Source organism: Antechinus flavipes, chromosome 2 (assembly GCF_016432865.1).
Source record: "Antechinus flavipes isolate AdamAnt ecotype Samford, QLD, Australia chromosome 2, AdamAnt_v2, whole genome shotgun sequence".
NCBI classification, from domain to species: Eukaryota; Metazoa; Chordata; class Mammalia; order Dasyuromorphia; family Dasyuridae; genus Antechinus; species Antechinus flavipes.
The window spans coordinates 468,935,766-468,951,480 of record NC_067399.1 but is presented as its reverse complement, the minus strand read 5'-3'; the positions used below and the strand labels follow the sequence as shown (position 1 = coordinate 468,951,480).

At 33.6% G+C, this 15,715-nt stretch overlaps 1 protein-coding gene across 2 annotated transcripts in view; it reads right to left on the bottom strand.

The window, feature by feature from the left end:
• The window catches only part of PBX3 (PBX homeobox 3), a 293,498-nt gene that overhangs the window by 42,393 nt on the left and 235,390 nt on the right, over positions 1-15,715 (bottom strand). The window lies entirely within an intron of this gene.

The following is a 15,715-nucleotide window of genomic DNA, read 5'->3' as shown; positions in this document are numbered from 1 at the left end:
AAATACTAAAAATCACTAATATTTAGAGACATTCACATTAAAACAATTCTGAGATTCTATTTCATCCTCATTCGATTGGCAAAGTTAATAAAAAGAAAATGAAAGACTGCAGGAAAATAGGCTCATTACAAAATGTACTTCTAGTGGAACTATGAATTGGTCCAGACATTCTGGAAAGCAGTTTGGAACTATGCTCCAAAATTTGTTAAAGTTTACATATTTGTTGAAGTCAGCAATACTGACCCTAGGTGTATACCTTAAAGAGATCAAAAAAGAAGAAAAGGATTCATGTGTTAAAAAATATTTATAGCCACTTTGAGGTAGGAAATTGGAAACTAAGAGAGTACCCATAGTGGTTGAACAGTTGTAGCCTATGAATGCAAAGGAATATTCTTGTGGTCTAAAAATGATCATTTTAGAGAAGCTTGGTAAGGTTCATATAACTGATGAGTGATGTGAGCACAATCTAAACAATTATTGTAATGGCAATTATTATAATTATAATGGCATGGTAATAACAAAAACTTAAGATTTAAGAACTCTGATCAATACAATGACCACTCACTATCTTAGAGGACCAATGATGAAGTATTTTACCCACCTAGCAGAGAGGGGATGAACTCAGCGTATAAACTGAGACATGCATTTTTTGACATAATGAATGCTGGACTATGTTTTGTTTGAGTATGCACATTTTAGTAAGTCTGTAAATGACTATTATGTCATTTTTTGTGCTAAGAGCTGAGAATACAAAGAAAGCTTTGTTCTCAAGGAGATCATAGCCTAATGGAGGAGAAAAAAATGCAAACAATTATGTACAAACAAATAACACAGAGGATAAATTAGAAATAATCAACAAAGGGAAGATAGTAGAATGAAGAGGGATTAGAAAAGGCTTCTTGGAGAAGGTGGAATTTTAGGTGGAACTTGAAGGAAACTAGAAAATCCAGAAGTCAGAGATGAGGAGGGAGAGCATTGTCTGGTCTGGAAACAAGAGAAAATACGTAGACTTGAAAGATGGAGTGTGTTGTGGAAGAAAAAGTAAAGAAAATCAGTGTCTCCATATCACATAGTACGGGGCAGGGAAGAAAATATAAGAAGATTAGAAAGATGGGAAAAGAGTTGGTTATGAAGATTTGAAGACAGAGGGCAGGGGCAGTGCTCTTGATAAAGGTGATAAAGAGCTTCTAGAGTTTACTGAGTAAGAGGATAAGGGGGATAGAGTATGTGTTAGACCTGCATTTTATGAAAACGACTTTGATAGCTGAATGGAGGGTGAACTGGTGGGGAAAAATTGAGAGACTAAGTAAAAATGATCTTCCTATCCCCACTGTTTTCTCATCTCCATCCATTCTTGCCCATCTCTTCCACTGTTTCCACTGGACCAGCCATCCTACTAGTTTAATATTCCTTTCACCGCTTCTCCTAAATCTCAAAATCTCATGTTTTTATCCCTTATCAAAAGAGGGAGGAATTACCATGTCCCCCATACATACACACAGAAATGGGTACAAAAATACATTTTACTCAGTGAGGAAATAGGAAGGAAAGGGGAAAAGGGAGAAGCAGAAATTAATGGGAGGAAAAATTAAGACAAGGATTAGTCCTGAGCAAAAGAAAGGATATACAAAAATATTTATATATGTTTTTTGAAGTAGCAAAACATGGATATCTGAAAGGTTATCAATAAACTGGGGAATTCCTGAATCTGTTAGAGTATATAAATGTGATAAAATAATATAGTGATATAAGAAATAATCGAGAAGAGTTCTAGAGAAACCTGCAAAAACTTTTATACACTTATGCAGAGTAATGGAAAGAGAATCAAAAGAATAATATAATGACAATGATATGATAAAGGAAACTACTCTGGAGAAATTAAGAGTTCTGATAAACCATAATATCAGAGAACGAATGATCAATTATGGTAGTACATAGTTAAACAAACATTTTTGTAACATGGCCAATGTGTAAATTTATTTTGCTTGATTGTACATGTTTGTAATTAGGGGCTTTGTTTTTCTTTCATTCTCAACTCATGGGGTAGAATAGAGAGAATACTGGATTTTGTTGATTTAAACAAACAATTTTTAACATTTTTTCTAATTTTTGTAAAAAAGCATTTTGAAATTATTCCTAATTTTGTTAAAAAGAATATTAATTATGGAAAGGAATATGGAATAAAGGCAATTAGATAAAATATAGATCATCTCTTTTGTTTCAGAGATAAGGAAATTCAGACTAAGAAAGGGGAGGTAATTTGCCCAAATTCATAAAAACAATGAATACAGAACTGAGTATAGAATCCAGGTCTCTTGAATTCAATGTTCTTTCTACTATACTATGAAAAGAATGCTATCAGTAAATGCTTTTTAAAATTAATGTTTCAATTTTCTCCATATTTTCATTTTATTTTTTCAGGAAAATCCAAACTTTTCAAGCAAAATATTCATTATTTGGGTATCTTCTCACATCCTGGTTTATGATTTTTCTCAAAACATAATTCTAAATCAACACGAGGCCCAACATATCTATAGCAAATACCTCATGCTTAAGTCTAGATCTGACTTTAGAACAATTGAACTAATCGTGGAAATTATATATTTTAAAAGAACCAAAAAATCCCTTACATATTAGTTGAGGGATACATTTTTCTTAAAATCTTAGGGATAAGACATTTCAAGGAGGTACTGTATTCACATTAAGTCCACTATTTTTTTAAATAACTTATCTGACTGTTCTTTGTACACTGGTTGAAGATCAGAAAATGGAATAGGATTCTTTACAGAATAGAGCATTTGACATACTTCTTTCAAGACAGCAAAATCATTCCTTAGCCAACATGCTATTTTCTATACACTTGTCTCTAGGATATTCAGATTAATCCTTTTTTACCTTCTGTCTACTGCCAAGATAATTGAAGAAGCCTTTATAGATAGCTGAAATAGATGTTGTAATTTGATGTTAATCTTTTTTTCTGTTCTAATTATGGTTTTAACTGGCTTCTCCTTATTTTAATAGATTTTTTTTAATAAAGAAATCTTACTTACAAATTTTAATTAGCTTACTGTATACCCACAGCTTTGGCATAAGCTTTTTTATGAGTAAGGAGACCTTAGACCACTAACCGGTTTGGAGTCTCTAAAGTAGCTTAGAGGGAAAAGCATGCCGCCTCGAGTAGAACGAGCACAGGATTGGGAATCCAAAATCAGGACTCTGGAGTTGTGCTCCAGTTGGGGAAATCATTCTGTATGACTTTAGGCATATCAACTGCTAAGCATCTCAGTTTCCTCATCTGTAAAATGGATAATAATATTGCAATACTATTCTACTTAAAAGAGAGATTAAAAGAAATAATTATATTTTCCAAAGCACTTTGCAATCATTGAAGTGTTATACATAAAACTGTTACAATCAATGCAAGGAACCCTCTGGTTTGCATTAATGAAAACAGAATAGCAAACTCACTTCAGTAATGAGACTCTTTATAAGAGTTGACCACTGCTGTTAAATTAACTGTCTGTCTTCAGAACACAGGTAAAGGGAACAGGCAACTATGTTTTTAAAAAATTAACCTGATTTTTATAAAGTAAAATTGTTTAATTTCTCTCATTGGATATGTGTTCTCTACAAGGGATTTAACTAAAATCAATTTCCCCCCTACTTAATAGGATTTTATTTTTTCAATTACATGTAAAGATAGCTTTTGACATTAAATTTTATAAGACTTTGAGTTTCAATTTTTTTTTCACCTTGGCTCTCTCCTCTTCTATCCCACTCCAAGATAGCAAGTGCTCTGATATAGGTTATATATGAACAATCATATGAAACATATTTCTATTATAGTCATGTTATGAAAGAAGAATCAGAATAAGAGAAAAAAAAAGGAAAAAAAAGCAAGCAAAATAAAAGTTAAATTAGTGTGCTTCAATCTTCATTCAGATTCCATAGTTCTTTCTCTGTATATGGATAGCATTTTTCATCATAAATATTTTTGCATATACATACTGGATTTAACATATATTGGATTACCTGAAATCTGGGGCATGGGGTTAGGGAAGGAGGGGAAAATTTGGTTTTGCAAACACAAGGTTTTGCAAGGGTCAATGTTGAAAAATTATTCATGCATATGTTTTGAAAATAAAAAGCTTTAGTAAAATAAATAAATTAAAAAATAAATATTTTGAAATTATCTTAAATGGCTTATATTGCTGAGAAGAGTTAAATCTATCAAAGTTTATCATTGTACAATATTGTACTATTATTACTGTGTGCAATGTTCTCTTGGTTTTGCCCACTTCACTCAATATCAGTTCACGTAAGTCTTTCCAGGTTTTCTGAAATTAATCTGTTCATAATTTCTTATAATACATATAATATCCCATTACATTCATATACCATAATTTGTTCAGCCATTCTCCAATTGATGGCATTCCCTCAATTTCTAATTGTTTGCCACCACAAAAAAAGAGCAGTACATATGGATCCTTTTCCATTTTTTATGATCTCTTTGGAATATAGACCCAATAGTGGTATAGTTGGATCAAAGGATATGCAGTTTTATAGCTTTTTTAGCATAGTTTCCAATTGCTGTCCAGAATGGTTGGATCAGTACACAACTCTACCAATAATGCATTAGTATCCCAGTTTTTCCACAATCCCTACAACATTTATTATTTTCCCTTTCTGTCATATTAGCCAATCTGACAGATGTGAGGTAGTATCTCTGAGTTGTTTTAATTTGCATTTCTCTAATCAATAGTGATTTAGAGCATATTATATGACTATAGACAGCTTTAATTTCTTCATCTGAAAACTGCCCGTTCATATCCTTTGACCATTTATCAAATGGGGAATGATTTTTATTCTTATAAATTTGGCTCAATGCTTTATGTATTTTAGAAATGAGGCCTTTATCAGAAATACTGGCTATAAAAATCATTTCCCAGCTCTCAAACAGAATCGATTAAAAAAAAATTTGTTAAGTACCTACTGTGGGTCATGGGACAATGTGGCAGAAAGCTTTCCTCAGAGCAGCTTGATGAGGTTGAGATTTAGGGAATCAAAATGAAATTAGGGCTTCTGGTAGTCAGGGAGTTAAATGATAAGGTCTAGTGGCAGGTTCAGGGAACCAAATGGATAGGTTTAGCTCCTCTGCAACCCCTTGGGATTCGGCACAAGGGTAGGGAGTTTTGGGGACTCTCTTCTGGCGATGCAGAGGTTCTCTGTAAAGGAATTTACAGACCCGAAAACCTAGATTGATAAAAAGGGTTTATTATGGGGATTGGAAGTAAGGTTAAAGTATGATTAGAAAAATAGGTGAGGGTAAAGAGAGGATGGCACTGGAAAGAGTATTCCAGTGGACAGAGGCCCTTGGCATGCCAAGCATAGGACTGGCAAAGAGAGGATTTTATTTTGGCTCTTTTTATAATGAGAGATTTAGTTAAAGGGGGCCTGTAGGTAGAGTCCCAAATTGGCTTCTCCCTGGGTTTCAGCTAGAGATAGAATGTGAATTGAATTCAATGAGTTTCAAGACTGAGCTGACCCCACCCAGATAATAAAGATGAAACTGTTTGTCCTTTGGGGTGGGGTCCCTCTCTTAGGCAGACTTGAAGATTTTCTTCTTTAAGGATTTTCAGAGTTTCAAGGTCCCCTCTTCATACTGAGGCAGCTAGGTAGTATATTGGACAAAGCACTGGGCTTAGAATCAAGAAGGCCTGAGTTGAAATCCAGCCTCAATCACTTTACTGCTATGTAACCCTGGACAAGTCACTTAATTTGTTTGCCTCAGCTTCTTCAATTGTAAAATAATGGCATCTACTCATAGGTTTGTTGTGAGGATCAAATGAGATAACTATAAAGCACCCAACACAAATGTCTGGCACATAGTTGTTGTTCAATCATTTCAGTTATAGCCAACCCTTTGTGACCCCTTTTGGCACTTTCTGGGAAAATTATACATAGCAATAACTTAATAAACATTTGTTTCCTTCCTTCTTTCCTCAGAGTTTAAAAAAAAAAAAAAAAACCTGGATTCATCTTCTGACAGGCTTTGTGACCCTAGACAAGTTATTTAACTCCTAAGTCCTATGACTTCTAGATCCTCAAAGACCAAAGGAATCAAACTAGCCACAGTGTAGCTCAAACTAGATTAAAATGTAACTGGGAAACATTAACAATTTTTTAAAAGTACAATTCAATATAATTTTAATTGGTGGCTTTCTAAAGCAATATGAAGACCACCAGGACCCATGTATATCTGAGTTTGAGATTACTGCTCTAGGAAGTTCTCTGGTATTATAAGAAGTGACTAAACTGAATTGACAGGAATTTGCTCATCCTGCAGCTCCATATATGAATGAAATTACAAATCTAGCTTCTATTCCTATCTTTATTATGTGCCAAGGAGATATAAAAATAAAAAAAAATCATATACTTCCTGCCCTCAAAGGGCTTTCAACTTATCACAATGGTTAGAAATATATACACATTACAATGATTAAGTGCATAAGAGAGAGAAGGCAGAAAGGCCTAAACATTTTGAGAGGAAGAGATAAGAGAATGCCCCAGGGAAATAGTGCCCCATGGGCTGTACCTTGAAGAATAAAAATCAGATGAAGGAGAATGATGAAAAGGGTCAGTTTCATAAGAAGGAAAGAGTATACACATACACAGATGCACCATTCATAAAAGAGAACAGAAAAAGACAGGAACAAAACAAAAATATATTCTATTTGGAACATAGAGTGTTTCAAGATGAGTTCTGTAAAATAAGGCTGGAAAGATAGAGTGGTGCTAGAGGGTAATTAAGCTTGAATGTAAGATCAATAATAATTCCTCTCATTCCTATAGCATCCTAAGGTTTATGAAATGCTTTTCTTTATAGCAACCCTATAAGGTAGGTAAAGATAGGTTGCATAAGAAATAAAGTACAGGACCTAGAGGCAAGGAAATTTGAGTTTAAATCCTACCTCAGACATTTAATAGCTATGGGAAGTCACACCTAAAAACATTCCTTGAGGTAGGAGTATGCATTCAATCTGATGAATGTAACTTTTCTATATTGACCCAATATAGAATGCTATTTACATGACAATGTGTAGTTGCTTCCACACAATATTACATATTCCATCAAAACAGGGTTGCATATTTGTGTAAGGTTACATTTTATGGCATATAATTCAACCTGGATGAACAACTTCTCAAAGTCTCGATTTCCTCATCCATAAAATGGGATTATTTATAAGGATCAATGAGATAATAATACATGTAAGATGCTCTGAAAAACCTCAAAGTGCAATGCAAATGCTAGCTAACCAACAAGCTAGGAGTAGTAGCAGCAGAAGAGGAGAAAGAGAAGAAAAAAAAAGAAGTATTATTGAAGAAGTCTTAATCTACATTTTACAGAAAAAGAAACAAAAGCTGAAAGAAGAGGGAAATACAGTAGGAAAACTTTGGATTTAGAGTCAGAAAACACAAGCTTAAATCCAGAATTATACCATTCATTACCTGTATGATACTGGACAAATAACTTTTCTGGAACTCTTTTTCTTCAAATGTAAAATAAGGGATTTGAACTACATGAGCACTAAGATCCCTCCCAGCTCTCAATCTTAAGATCCTATGACGTTACATGATTTTTTCAGTGACAAAGCCAATAAGTGACTGAATCACAAGATGAATCCTAGGTTCCTGACTCTAAGTCTAGAGCTATTCATGATATGACACTGATAAAGGAAATTGCATTGTAATGCTGGAGAAACTCATCCAAGATAGAGATTAGAGAGTATTTAATAGTTTATTAAATGGAGAGATATACTGGGACCAAATGGATCCATGGTTTGGTCCCAGGGCTGACTAAGACTATCATCTCCAAGAATCCAGCAAACAATGTGAGTTCTCGATGACATATATACTCAGGGGGTATGGCTCAGACTCAAGGGGTAGACTGAGGCAGGGGTAGAGTCAGGGTGCTGAGAGTGGAACAGGACTCTGACAGGGTGGGGTGAGCCTCCAGAGAGGGGGAGAACATAATAGGGGGAGGCACCCTGGACATGAGGAGAGGCGGCTTGATAAGACGGTATCTGATATTCTGATAGCTTGGGTTGGAGAGGGGCATTCTGATATTCTAAAACATAAGATCTTTTATCCTTATCAAATATTCTGATAAAGAGGGAGGGGAGGTTTTGCAGGACAATTATAAACTGAGGCAGAACACTTAGAGAAACTGAGTCAGGAGTGGGTCAGGATAATTGGGGAAACTGAGTTAGGACAATAAAAGAGAATTATGGCTATAACAGTATTAAGTAGTCAGTGGATAACCTTTGAAAACTTTTTTGAGCAGAAGGAAATTTACCCATTGGGAAGATTACTGTGACAGGAGAGTGAGGATCAGAGAAAGGGAAGAGAAGTTATTAGTTGGATCATTACTTAATTCTGCTACATTTTCAGGTTCTCTCATATAAATTTCTTTACCATAAAGTTCAATAAGTAAGATCAAGAAAAAAAATAGTATTTCACTTGCGAAATGCTACACCTAAGCTTAACAAAAGTGTATAACCAAAGATAAATATTTATAAAAATGGAACTCAGAAAAGTATAAAGGAGTTTTCAGGGACTTGGAAACAAAAACTTAAAAGAAGCAAGAAAGAATGCAGTTTATGGCAAAAAGTAAACTTTCATTAATTCATACTATTCTAAATGAGAAATGAGAATTTAAAAGTAGGCATAGTAAAAATCATTTCCACGGACTTACTAGAAAAGTAAAAGAAAACACGCTAATTTCAACATCAACAATTAGACTGAAGGTCCAATAAAAAAAAAAATTTAAACTACTAATGCAGTTTTAAGTGGCATTAATAGTCATATTATCCAGAAAGAAGGAAATGGCATTCTGTTCTCTAATCAGACCATATCTAGATACCACATTTTAGGAAACAATATTGAAAAGCTAAAGCATATTTAAAGGAAGGAAATGAGAAAGCTGAAAAGATTAAGAGTCATATAATACAATTCTTCATTAAGAATTTAGGAGTATTTAACCTAGAGAAATAATAAAAAACATGATTATAGTCTCTTAGTGTTTGAAGAACCAATTCTAGTCAAGGATGTTATAGAAGGGATTTCTGTTTCAGGAATAAGTTAGAAGAGATGACTCTGAAGTCCCTTACAACTCCAAAAGTCTTTTATTCTGTACATAATTTCTTTATTAAACCCCCCAAATTTGCCAAAGCTGTTTTAATTATACTATAAAGTAAATAGAATCAATTCATTAAATATTTAATTTTTTGAAATAAAGAATTATAAAAACAAAAATTAATTAAATACTATGAAACTTCATGAATTCAAAATAACTACTGGGAAGGCTATCTGAAGAAATGCAAAATTTTAAAGTCATTCCTTATAATAGCTACTTCTAACTATCACAAGTTAGAGACAACTTCCCTTAATCCCCAACCCCCAAAAGTAGAACTTATTGGGGAAGAGGAATTTCTGTTTAAATAGAAGTTGGATTAAATGATTTCTGATGTATCATTCTAGTTCTGGCATACTATGACTAAACTTGTGTAAGTAGATGTCACAACTAAAGAGTTCTTTAAAAACAAACTGACAAGCCTGAAAATCTGGCATAAACTAAACATAAACCAAAATACCTGAAAACATTCCTTGAGGTAGAAATACATTTTCAATCTGATGAACATAGCTTTCCTGAATGACCTGGTACAAAATATGATTGACATGACATGTGTAGTTTTTTCTATTTAGTTCACACAATATTACATATCTCATCAGAGTAAGGTTGTATATTTGTATAATGTTGCATTTGAGCTATAATAATATGGCCTATAATTCAATATGGATCAAAAAAATTTCATTATGCACCTACAATGTCTTAGCTTTAAGGATTCAAAGATGAAGTAACAGAGTCCCCATATTCAGTCAGCTTATATTCTAATAAGAGAAATGGAAATATAATTATATTACAAGACAAAATAGAATAAGTGAAAAAGAGAGTCTCCAAAAAAATTCTATAACAATTTCATGATTTGAAACTTGGTGGATTCAGTCACTAATTTGACTACTTAAACAAATATGTAAATATCAAAGAAGAAATCTTACACTCAATGGATCTGTGGCCACAGTACAGAAAGAAAAAAATTCAAGTTTAAGTGAATGCATGCATCATATGTATGTGTGAAAAAAAGAGAGACACAGAGAGGGAAAGAGAACAGAAAGAAAAAGGAAGACATGGAGAAAGAAAGAAAGAGAGAGAGAGAGAAACAGAGAGAGAGAGACAGAGAAAGAGAGAGGTACACATATCTACATACTATCTCTCTCTCTCTGTATATATATGCATGTGTATATATATATATATATATATATATATATATATTACATATATATATGTATGTATGTATGTATTTGGAAAGATATTTATCTTAAATCAAACAGATCTCATTCCAATCAATCAAAAAACAACAAAATATGAAACCATTTCATAGGAGACTTCTAAAACAAACTTCACATTGAGTTTTAATTATAGAACTAAAGGTTCCTCTAGGGGTTGTGTGGCTAATAATGCCAATACTAGAGATGGCAAATCATTAATACTTAACATGCTAACCTCAGGCATTGTTCCTTTAAATATATAATGATTTAAAATATTGATAAGAAAACCTCACTGGAATCAGATGGGATCAGTATTTTGGATCTCATAAGCACAGTTGGAGAGTTTTAAATTTAGAAACTATTGTTAAAATTCATTGCATATGACTCCCAAAGGAACGCTGTTTCAAAAAGGGTCAGCTTTTCCTTAAATCACAGTTCCATTGCAAAGGTTTTCATACTCTACCAACTTTTTTTTCTACAAGTAAATGATTTTCAACTGTCAACTTATGTTTCAAAAGTAATGACAATAGTGTTGGAAAGATCCCAGTCTTTACCTCAAAGGTCTCTATGTTTAATTAAAAAAAAAAGAAAGGTCATAATGAAAAAGCATTTTTCTTTAAAGTAATATCTAATATTGAAGCATTACAATTAATTCATTTGAACATTTATTAAATGCATACTATGCACATAGCATTATGTTCAGGTGATGGAAGAGATATAAGTTTATACATTCTGGGCCCTCATAGAACTTATAGTCTGTGAGAAAAGATTAGAAACACAAATTCGGCAGCTAGGTGGCTCAAGGAAAACCTGAGTTCAAATTTGGCTTCAGATATGGCTGGCAATGGGACCCTGAACAAATCACTTAATCCTGTTTATCTCAGTTTTCTCATCTATACAATGAGAAGGAAATGGCAACCATTCCAGTACCTTTGCCAAGAAAACTACAAATGGAATCATACAAAGTCAGATAAAACTGAAATGAATTGAATAAACACAAATATAATAATATGCCACACTGATTAAATGACTATAAAATAAATTGCTATGTAAGGTTTGATGGAAAAAAAGACATTACAATAGACAGACCATAGATGAAAGAGGTGAAATTTGAGTTGGGCTTTTAAAGAAAGGATTAATTAAAGAAGAAATGCAGTAAAACAAGAGCAGGAAAAAGAAGGCTTAGGGAACAATGTAAACAAAGGCATTGAGGTAGGAGAATGAAGGATATTTTCAAAGGACAAAGTAGTTAGAATAGTACAAATCAAAACATGCATAAAGAAGAATCAATAAATAAATCAAGAAGCATTTATTAAGCTCACACTATGTGCCTGGTTCTGTGCTGAGGGTTAAAAAAAGAGAGAGAGAGAGAGAGGAAAAACAGCCTGTGCTCCCAAGAAATATACTTTCTAATGGCAAACTACAATACACACACACACACACACACACACACACACACACACACACACACACAAATACATATATGTGGGCACAGGTTGGGGTTAAGGAACCTAGGAAAAAACCCCTGAAGAAATGGATACTTGAGATGAGTCTAGAAGAGTTTCTAAAAAGTGGACGTAAGGAGAGAGAACATTTCAATCAAAATGTACAAAGGCAAAGAAATGGAAGATGAAGTATCAAGCATGAGGGATAATAAGAAAGTTGATTTGAACACAGTACTGATTGCTAGGGAATTATATGTATAAAACTAAAAAGATAAAAAGGGGGCTATATAATGAAGAGTGTTAAATGTTAAAGAGATTTACATTTGATCCTAGAGATAATACTGAATTACCAGAATTTACTGAAGTGAGAGAAAGAGTCAATGAACAGAACTACGATTTAAGAAATAATTTTGCTAGCTATATGGAAGATGAATTGGAGTAAAGAGAGACTTGAGACAGAGACCAATTAGAAAACAATCGAAATACTTGGGATCAGAGGTGATGAGGACTTGAATTAGATTGCAATAATGTGAATAAAGAGAAGAAAATGAATATAAGAGATACTGTGAATAAAGAAACAAGATTATTTAGCAACTGACCAGAGAAGTGGGATGAGAATGAGGAGTCAAAAATGGCACCAAGCTTCCAAACCCAGGTAACCAGAAAGACAGTGGCGTTTTCAACAATAATTATGAATTTCAGAAGAGGAATAGTTTTAAAGGAAACTATTTCTGTTTTAGACTGGTGAGTTTGGATACCTTTAGCATATCCAATTTGAAGTGTCCATTAGGCAAGCTGGATATCTGAATAGAATCCTGGTGAGAAATTAAGTCTGGAGATATAGGTCTGGAAATCGTTTATATTAAGATACGTGAACCCATAGAAGCTGATAAGATTAGTAAGTGAGAGTATAAAAAGAACAGAACAGAGGGCCCATAACAGCTTTAGGGTATACCTACTTGATACATGTGTTGTGGATAAAATTCTAACAAAGGAGAAATCAGACAGGAGGAGAGAAAATGTCAAGTGCTACAATGAGAATTAATTAATAAAAGGCCATTAGATTTGTCATTTAAGAGATAACTAGTAACTTTGAAGAGAATAGTTTTAGTTGAACTATGAAATTAGAAACCAGAGTACAAAGATTGAGAAATGAATGAGATAGAGAAAATCGAAGCAACAAGTACAGATAGTTATTCCTGGGAGACTAGTTGAATAGGGCGAAAAAATGTAAGAGGAAGACTAGCAAGAACAATACAATCAAGTCAGGGATTTTTAAGAATGGGGGAAACCTGGAGAAAAAAATTTGTTTTGGAATATGGGGAAATAGTGAGTAGACAGGGAAAGATTGTTCGTAAAACAGAAGTGGAGAGGATGGAGCAGGAACAATTTGCTGGAAAAACAAGTGGTGGGGGAGGGGATCAATGGTCTATGTAAAGGAGTTTGATCTTGATGAGGAAAAGAGTCACCTCAATAGGGACTGGAGTAAAGAAGTAGATAGTGGAGGATGATGTCAAAGTAATTTGTAAAATGAGAAGGGAAGAAGAAGTTTACATTTGAATGGCTTCTTCTTTTTTTTTTTTTGGGGGGGGGGGTGTGAAATATCAGGTGAAGTCCTTAGCTGAGAAGGTAGGAGAGAGGTTGTGGAAAGTTTAAATTTTGAAATAACGATTGTGGTAATTAGAATAAAGAATCAACGAGAGAGGAAGAGAAGGAACAACATGAAAAAATTCTGGAAAAATGAAATCGTACCTGATTTTTGAAAGCCTTGAATGCCAAACAGAGGAATTTATACTTATTTAACAACAGGGAATTACCGAAGATTGTTATTTTTAAGTTAAGTTTTACAACAAATAAATCAATTCCTTCCCAGTGAAAGTTCTGGTTCATCATCTAAATTAGCTAATCCAGGATTATTTTCCATGTCCTAGCAAGATAATTCAGGTGATAAAATAAGTACAGCAGGAAGATCATCAGATTTGTAATGACAGCAACTAGTCAAAGTTTAAGCCATGATTATGCCACCTGCTTGCTACAAAATTTTACATTAAGTCACTCAATCATTTGTGACATGGTTATTCTAAAAGTTGTACTATCTATCACAAGCCCATAAGCAAAGATGATCATGTACATAAAGTGATTTGCAAAACATAATAATAATGAAATATGAGATATATTTATTTATTTGATGGCTTTTTCAATCCTCATCCTTCATGACCTTTCTTTCTACAGCTTGCAACAATGTCCATTACCCTCTTCTCTTTGAAATGCTCTCTCATCTAGTTTTCTCTTTCATTCTACTTAACTAATCTCTCTTTTACTGGATCCTCCTCTAACCATACTCATTAACTGTATGTATCCACCAAAGTGCTGTCTTGGGTCTTCTTTCTACATACTATCTCATTTGGTGAATTTACCATAGATTCAATTATCATCTCTATGCTGATAATTCTCAGATCTACATATCTGGCCCTAATCTCTCCCTAACTCCAGTCTTCCATAACCAACTATCTATTGGACATCTCAAATTAGATGTTCTAATAGATATTCTAATTCAATATGTTCAAATCTGAATTCATTCCCCTCTTCCTAATATCCTTATTACTGTCATCTTCAACTCTTTACTCATACTCATATTAGATACCCAAGTATGCTATATGCTGTCATTTCTATCTTCACAACAGCTCTCTCTATGGGAGATTGCCCTTCCCATCATTCACTAGTAACCATATTAGTTCAGGTTCTTACTATCTCTTGCATAGATTAATACAATAATCTATGGTTAGTATCTCTGCCTTACGACTCTCCTCATTGTATTCCATCCTCCCTTCACTTGCCAAAATAATCTTTCTAAAGTCTGAACATGTCACTCTGTTAACAGGATTATGTTCAGGATAATATAAAAAAATCTTTTGTTTGACATATAAGTCCATTTGCAACCGGATCCCTTCCTATCCTTCTGGCCTTCTAACACTTTATTCCTTTTCACCTTTTCTATTACCCAGTGACATTGGCCTTTCTATTGTTCCTCCTACAAGATAATCCACCTCCCAAATTTGTGTATTTGCACTGGTAGCTCCTCAGATCTGGGATACCCTCTCCCAATCTTTCTACCTCCTCTTTTCCTTCAAGCATTAGCTCACACCCCAACTTCTGCAAGAGATCTTTACCAGTCCCCCTTGCTACTAGTGCCTTCCTTCTGAAGTGATCTTTCATTTACCCCATATTTCTCTTTTATATTTGTACATAAATTTTAACATGTTATCTTTCTCTTTGGAATATGAGCTTTTTGAAGGAAGTATGTCTGTTTTTGCCTTTCTTTATATCTCTAGCATTTAATAATGTGCCTGGCATATATTAAACTCTTAACAAATACCTATTGACATATTTTTATTGTTATTATTGCTTGCCAATATAGAAGCTCCACTCACTTTGTTAAAGATGCTTATGTCCCAGAGATGTACAATAAGATACACATTATCAAACACTGCAAGATATGGATTTATTTTGCTTGACTATATTTGGAACAAGAAAAGGCTTTTATAATTGGTAGGGGAAGGAGAGGAAATTGTAGAATGAATTAAGGCAAATCAATGCCCCCCAAATCACCAATGAAACATATTACAATGACACAGAAAGGAATTTCAGAAGGGGACATTGATAAACAGAACACTGTTGATGCTACTGTGTTATGATTTTTTAAATTATAACTTATAACTTAAGTTCAAGTACCCAACACATTTGAAATACGAGGCTAGAATTCGTCTATGAAGTTGAAACTAGGGTATGGCAAGGAGAAATATAAGGAAGAATAGAGGTTGTTGGTTAATAATGTTACCAACTTGGAAAGTTGGGATATTCTTGTGGCGTAAAATAAGGGA